Source organism: Amblyomma americanum, chromosome 4, assembly GCF_052857255.1.
Source record: "Amblyomma americanum isolate KBUSLIRL-KWMA chromosome 4, ASM5285725v1, whole genome shotgun sequence".
Classification (NCBI taxonomy): domain Eukaryota; kingdom Metazoa; phylum Arthropoda; class Arachnida; order Ixodida; family Ixodidae; genus Amblyomma; species Amblyomma americanum.
The window spans coordinates 167,278,254-167,286,321 of NC_135500.1; the positions used below are offsets into that span (position 1 = coordinate 167,278,254).

The 8,068-nt window shown below is 50.0% G+C and overlaps 1 pseudogene; it reads left to right on the forward strand.

The window, feature by feature from the left end:
- Positions 1-481: 481 nt before the first annotated feature.
- LOC144130702 (U2 spliceosomal RNA) lies at positions 482-602 on the forward strand (annotated as a pseudogene).
- The last annotated feature ends 7,466 nt before the right edge of the window (positions 603-8,068 follow it).

Below are 8,068 nucleotides of genomic sequence, written 5' to 3' on the forward strand. Positions count from 1 at the left end.
TCTAAATCAAGTGACAGTAACGCCTTCGCATTCTCACACGTAAGCAGTCTTAAGTGTATCTGCTATTTTTCCTTTCAGGCCTTATTGCCAGAGAGGAAAACAGCCTTAAAAGAAAACGCTCTCTCTGAAATGTCTTTACACCCGTAAAGCTGTGTTTTTGTTATGCTTTTTTTTTGCGCTCGCGCTTGCTGTTGTGTGGTATTGCTGTATAGCACTAAGCTCGTTCCCAAGGCTGGAGTTCTGTCAATAATAGTTGTTATATGTTTTGCGTTAGAAATAGAGAGCCGGTATCTTGCCTAGTTGCTTTCAAGAGGATACTGCAAGTGGATGGAAGCGTGGCGGAATTAAAAAAAAAATTCGTAGCGGACAAGGATAATTCCAGGAAACCATGGCCACGCGCGCTGCAAACCGGAGCTCCTCGGATCACCTATTTCGACTTCTACTGACAATGCCGCCATGGCGAATGTCCGGACCCCGTAGAATATCTGTTACGGGTCCAATTGGACTTATTTTTGGAAATATGGCGGAGAGTTTGAAGTTTGCTTCACTTCCGCCACCGGTTGGCCCGGTATTGCACTGCCTCCGGGATCGGCCTTGTCTTTAGCGCGTCTTTACTATCCCGTCTTTCTATCCCATCTTTCAACTCTCCTACTATCTGCACGTGGTAGCGATTGTGGCTCGGCTTGAGCCACTGAGCAGGCCTGTGCACTTTCCTTTTCTTTCTTCCTGGCAACAACAGACAGACAGCAGCTTAGTGCATGCTAAAAAAAGCCTACATTTAGCGCAGAAACACGGCAATGAACGAACACAGGGGTTAACCTAGCGTGACTTGGGATTAACCACGGATTAGCCGCGACGTCGTCACAGCTGGAAACTTTTAAGTATCAGGCTTCAGGAACGGTGCAAACAATGTTAATAACATTGTGATTTCCAGGAACCTTGCCAAGCACTATAAAAAAATTGTGATAGTAAGACTTTCACTCCAGCATTCGAAGAATGTGTCATTATCGTGAATGGAAGAGGTCGCACGTCCAGGGAGATAATCGAAGCCGTCGAAATTTGTCGTGCCAAGGATCAGTGCGCAAGCACACCGTCTCTCTATTTGTCCAAGAAAGAGTTGAAATTCCTTGGGGCGGAGCATGCGTCATGAGTGCGGTCACCTGCCTCGTGATGTCTGCCCCTTCCTGGGGAGTATTTTATCTATAAAGCTCGGTTTTTTTTCTTCAAATTTTCCCCCTTTTGGCCAGTTTTAAGCACCACTTTTGATTTTACTTGTCTTATGTTGTTTGCTTGACGGCCCTTTACACCACAGAGCTTTTATCGCTTTTATCGCGCTCATCATTTGTAGCTTCGGTTTTTTAGTCATTGACATGACTACACTGGATTTCGGTGGCGGCGCACCCCTCTCTTGATGCACCGCCCCTTCTTATTCGACTACATATTGTTTGCGCCTCGGAAATAAAATTCACTTGATAGTCAGCGCCCGTGTGTGTCTTTCACGGTTTCTGTCCTTTTGTCGTTGTGGCTGACGCTGTATACTTACCAAGCAGAATCAACTAGCCCGTCAACTGGCTCTTGTAGTCAGTCGACGACATTGATGGAGGACCTCGTTTGAGGGATATTAGCCACTTCGCTCTTCACTTGTATCTGGCTAAAATGCATGTTGATTTTCTCAGCTTGTTACTCATCGATGTGGCATCATGAACTCGGGAAGCAACGTTCGTTTGCTCGCAATTCTGGCCATCGCAGAACCCAGTTTATATTCGTTATTTGAGCTGGATTCACGAGACCGTCGTTTGCTAACGATGTTTTTCTTTCTTTCTTTCTTTCTTTCTTTCTTTCTTTCTTTCTTTCTTTCTTTCTTTCTTTCTTTCTTTCTTTCTTTCTTTCTTTCCTTCTTTCTTTCTTTCTTTCTTTCTTTCTTTCTTTCTTTCTTTCTTTTTGCATCTCAGGGCATCGGAAGCGCGACAACCGGTATGCCAGGCACGCAACTGCGGAGAGCATTCACACGACGGATGTCAACAGTACGCGTCGGAGCGGACGGAGCGAAACAACTTCCAATACCACACTGCGCTTATTTTCCGAATGCCTGTCGTGCCAAGTGCGTGAGCTGCGAGTGCCTGCGGATGCTGAGTCAGAGCTGATCGCAGCACAGGTGTCACAAATCGTAGCAATAGTATCACGCTGCAGCGAATATGAACGAGGAGAAAGAAGCAGAGGATGTAGCTCCGTTGCCAGAGAGAGAGAGAAACCGGATGCATCGCCCCGCAAGCTCGGCGGTCTGCTTCTAAAGTCCACGAATTACCCACGGACACCGCGATCTGTGATGCGGACCGCAAATGCCACGCACTTGGTCTCGCTGTGGGAGCCCTGCTTCAGTCGTCGCAATCTTCCGAGAACGTTACATGTTAGACCAGGCGAGCAACGAACGGCTGTATGTCATCCACAGGAGGCGACGGCAAGCTAAGCCGCTTTGTTTCTTGGAAGGAAAGAGGGATGTATTGGAGAGTTAGACGAGCAACACGACACGTAAAAATATAGAATGCACAAAGTCTAAAATGTAGACAATGAATACAAGCAGTGAGGGTCGTTAGCATAGCGCACCTCATACCAAAACATGTTGGACTGAACTGGGGCCCGATGAGAAGCAATCGCATGCCCCTTAAGCGTATATCACCAACCATATAACTGCATAGACGTTCTTGCGTGTCAGCTATTTCCCTAAATAAACTCTGCGGGAAATAAAAAGTTGCTACAAATGCCCCTGTGCCATCATTTTTCTCAGTGTTGCATTTTTTTTATTCGATTAGCTCAACGAGTGTCAGCGTTTATCAGTTAAGAATACGAGAACACAGGTACACTTCGTTGCATTGAAGAATAATTATACGAGCTGTATCCCGAGACGAAGGGTGTCGCCTGAAGCTCTCCGCCGCACAAAATATATTTCAAAAGAAACCGAATCGATATCTGCCTGTCATCATAATGCTGACGCCGTGGTCTACAACTTATAACACCCGACAGCTGCTCAAACCAGAGCAAGATTAACCTGCCTCAATTCTGTGACATATAGCAACAAAGGAATAAGCCATGCCTGGCCACGTACGTATGCAAAGTCAGCACTATAGCCCTGAGGCTTCGCATTCGCATTCCACAAAAACGAAGAGAAGGAAAAATAAACCACTTCGATCTCCTTTGTTTGCGCGACTTTGTTCTCCGCCCGTCTCTTTTTTTGCAATCGAGGGCAACGCGTGTTTCTTCTTCCCATCTCCTCCCACGGATTCCTGCTCATCAAATTTCTCGGGAAGTGCTCACGTTTCCGGAAAGCCGCGAAAGACGCCCGAATACCGCAAAGAACAAACCGAGGTCTTGCTTGTTTCCTTTTTCTTTGATTTCTGCGCTCCGCAACCACCAGCCTCGGGCGTGATGTCTGTGACAGGAAACGTTTGCCGCATTCTTGCCTCCCGCGGCGGAAACAAAGCGGACCGCCGCGTACACGCCCCGAAGAAGACGACCGACCGAGCAGCAACCTCCGCTGCGGCGAACCAGACGGCGTTGCAACCGACAACGCACTACGAGGCCGGCTCAGCTCAGCCTCGCCCCGACCTCCGCGGAAAGTTACCCCCGAGGTGCGTCAACGCCACAAGTGGAAGAAAAACGCGCGCAGCTGAACGGCGGGTGGGAAGAAGGCGTGGGTTAAGAGAGCGGAGAGAAACTACGGGAAAATCCTCTCGCTGCGAAGGCGTAGACAGGATGGAGCCCCCTGCGCACGAGAGGGAGGGTGGTGGCTGCCTGCCTACCCTGCCTACCTGCGATCGCGCTTCTGAAATGCACTGGTGCGTGTTAAGAGAGCATTTTTTCGCTCCAAGTGGCGCAGTTTGCGGCGCACCTTGAACGTCCTTTGTGTTTTTACCGCTCGCATAGACGTCACGACCGCCCTGGTGGCGTCATATCGATAACGCCGGAAAGAGCCGACGCGGGGCTTAAACGAGACGATTAATCCACTGGGAAGTTGATGCGGGTGCGCTGTACCGGAAGATGCAAGGGCGATCGGCTGAAGTCGAGCATGTTTCTTATTGATCGCAAACGAAGACGTGGTAACGCGTTAGGGCCACGCGTTTCCGCTGAAAGGCGCGACCGGGGGGTTGTTCAAGATGCTTCCCTACCTGGCAACTATGCGCGTGTTAGTAAATGAATTCTATCTGCGCAAGTATGGAGCGCGGTGCTCATATGAAGAAACATGATAGTCTAGAATGAGATTCAGGCCATGAAAGAAAACTCAAGAGCACGGGCAATGTAGCTTCGTCGCCAGAACTGGGGAAGACGGATCAAGGCCCTCAGATCCTTCCCTGAAGTTTTCGATACCGTTTGTTTTGGCGTGCCTGAGCGCAGCTTAGTCGCTCACGTGGTGACAGGTGCTCTCTTCGAGACGCGATGCGGGGTTCGAATTGCAGATGCGCTAATTTCTACCATGTAGATTTGAACGCAAATGACTTTCATCGAAAAACATTCGCTTCCGCAGGGACACCACAGATGCACCATTGTCAGCGTCGGGCGAGTACTGCGGCCACCATCGAAGTGACCTTCGTGCTTCTGAAGTTCTAACAAGGACGTAGCCGAAGCACGTAGATCACTTATCGGTCTTTCCGAGTGAACCAGGTTATATAGGAACGTTACAGTCACAGTGCACTTGAAATGAGCGTGGCGCATTGTCTCAAACAGTGGTCAGCGTTACTGAAGGATCATCAGAGACCTGTGCTCAGGATGATGCGTCAAAAGGCCACCGCGACTTTCTTATCGTGTTTCGCTCTTTCTGCACAGGTGGAGTTGCAGTGTGAGAATAGCGTACCCTTCCGTAAAGTCAATGTCAAAATCTTTTCCAACCTCTCATTCGTACCTGAACAAAAGAAACAATATGGGGTGTGAGTGCCCGGCTCGAAACTGGGAGATCTCAGCAAATATCGCCCCGATATGTTTATCAGTCACGCCATGCTCGGTCCGCCTTCCGAGCGCTCTTCGCAAAGACTATATCGAGAGGAAGTTACGTAGTTTCGATAAATGAGGCCTGCATGTCCTGCTTGTAAAAATTGGAAAGGACGCTTAAGCTGCGCCTGAAGGTATGACGTGATAGCTTAACGGGTTAATTCCCATATATACAGAAGGTCATTCTCTACTTTATATTTATAGATGCCTGGGAGTTCTCGTACCATTCCTGGCGCAGGTTAAGCGATGCGCCCTGCCAAGGCCGGAGCTCCCAGCGGTGGGCTTTGTGCGGCTGAGGTTGCTCTTCCCGAGCGACCAATCAATAATTTAACTGACACCTTCCACGGTGGACAGGTTGTGATGACGCCGCAAGGTCACGAGACCTAGGTAGCCCACCTGCCTCCTAGGTTGCTATCTGGGGCCCCCTGCCAGAGACAAGCTCGTGACTTTTCGCTAACTACGCCGACACCTGATTTCCTGGTGAACGGCGGGGCCTTTAAAGCTTTTGCGTTAAAAACAAGCAAAAGTTCATTGCTCGCCGCCTGTGACGGCGTTGATGACGTCTCCTGACGGCCGAAGTTCTTACTGCAGTCCCGCGCACTGCGCAGCACTGTACGCACACGTGCACCGAGGGGTTTCCGAGATAGGAAAGAGTGCCGCCCCGCAACGTGCACGGTGTGTTCGCGCTCGTCTGTGCAAGCGGGCGGAGGAGCAGTCTTCGCGGCGGTAAAAGGGAGGTCCCGTAAACGGAAGCCGATCTTCGCTCCGCTTTCCTGCGCGGCTCCCGTCACGGCGCGGGCCACGCATTCCTCGAGGGAAATGTATGCGCTGCCACCGCCGCCACTGCGACGGCGGCCTCTCTCCTTCTCGGTCTCGTGGCCGTCGTCGCTCTTTCGCACGCGACCAGCCAGATGGGGCAATCGCGCGCAATAGAGGCCCCGCCGCCGCCACGACGGCGGGTGGTGCGGGACAGAGAGCGCCTCTCGGTCTTATCTTAGCGGTCGCTCGGGGGCTCGCCGATGTGTATGAGACTACACGAGCCATCTCGATAAAAATGTGCAGCATTTGAGAGCATTAGCATAACGGAGAGGTATATAGTTCGAGCTGAGTGTCTGCTGCGCATGCGCAGTGACGTGTGCGCGCCCCAACACGTCGATAGACAGTACTATGTTATGCTAACCCTCTCTCTATCAATACTTTGGTGTGGACGGGTTGATTAATTCTTGAAACTAGGCACTCGAGCGATGAAAACACGCACGAACAAGAAGCACTTACGGCAAGTACAGTGCACACTGTGCACGCCGTATGCGTCCCTTGTTCGTCCGTGTCGTGATAGAGCAAGTACGTTCTCTCTCTCTCTCTCTACTGGGGCTATCATCAGACAGCCGGAGGCCGGATACACGGGGCTGTTAGCGTCGATGGTGACTGGCCGATGTCCCCGCTAACCGATCGCCGGCTACTATTTCGATTAGTCAGCGCACCGGCCCCTGCCATTCACGAGCCCCGCTGATGCTGGTCCTTAATTGGCTGAGACCAGCTCTACAGCCTCCACGGCACAGCATGGTTTCAGCGTTCACCGCAGCCGGTCAAGACAGAGAGAAGGAGGCAGGAAGCAGGAGAGACAGATAGGCAGGGACATTGAAAGCAGGCGTGCCTTCCGGCTGTCCCATCATTTATCCGCGTCGTGTCTCGCTGCTCTTGAACTTTGCATTCTTTCTCTCTCTCTCCCTTCCTCTGTCCTGAATAATTCCTAGCGCCGCCGTCATCGAATTGTGGCCCAAGGGCGACGGTTGTCCGCGGCGGTCCCGTTGCTCAAAGATGGGGAGTTTACAAACTGGCCATTGGTGAGCAATAGTAATTTCCCCGCTGTGCCTGGGAGGCGAGAACCGGTTTCCTGCCCCCTTCTCGCTCTTGCTTGATGTCTGCTTGGCGGCGTCCTTCATAATTGTGGCTACACGGCGTGGCCGCATCGATGTCGTTGCGCCCGTGTTTACTGTTCCAAGGCGCTAGCTCTGTTCAGTCTATAGCTGCGATGGGGATGACTGTACGAATGAATGAATGAATGAATGAATGAATGAATGAATGAATGAATGAATGAATGAATGAACGAATGAATGAATGAATGAATGAATGAATGAATGAATGAATGAATGAATGAATGAACCGTTTATGGGACGATCAAATGTGGCGACAATATGGAAGCGAAACAAAGAAACACTGACCTAAAGGCTTGAAATAAAGAAAAGGAAGTGAACTTGGGCTGGGCATCTAATATGGACAACTGACGATCTTTTAGGTTTACTGAGTAGATTCTTGCTTTGCAGCAGGAGGCAGAATAGTCAGGTGAGCAGATGAGCAGGAAATTTGCGGGGACAAGAAGGCGGCAGCGAGCGAAGTTGCGGGTTAATTGGATGAACATGAGAGAGATCTTTGCACTCCACTATATTCAAACATAAACAAATAGCATTTAGTCGAACATAGTCAAACGGCATGTAGTCAAACATAATAAAGCACTGAATTTGAACGCGAGCCAGAATTCCGCATCTTGGCCATAGCACACGGCTATGGTCCGTTAAATCAATCTGTCCCGCTAGAGACACGACAGAGACACTGTAGGAGCGCGGCCTATTCTGGCGTCATCCCATAGCGTGATCTGCCGATAGCTGTTATCGGGATGAACTGCTTTCAAAATTGAGTGCCCTTATACAGAGCCAGACATAAACGCTTGCCTCCCGATGTCTCCTCACTCAAAGTCAGGCTACGTATGATTGTTGCACAGTCACATGTACGATAATGGCTGAAAAACTCAGACTTGAATGGTAGGCCTGAAGGCATAAAAAAATGGAGCTTGCTCTGATTATTTGACTCAACTGGAGTCTGTTTTCATTGTAACTACCGGACGCTGTATGCGTTTCTGCAGCAGTATCAACTACTTGTCTCGAGTGAACCCGGCAGAATGCGTAAATGATCGTTACATATCTAGGGTCCTTCGTTTTCGGGATTTACTTTTTCCGCAATTTGGGCAATGAAAATCGAATTCGCGTTCAAATCGGGTTATACGGAAAATAAGCTCCGTAATACCGGTCTT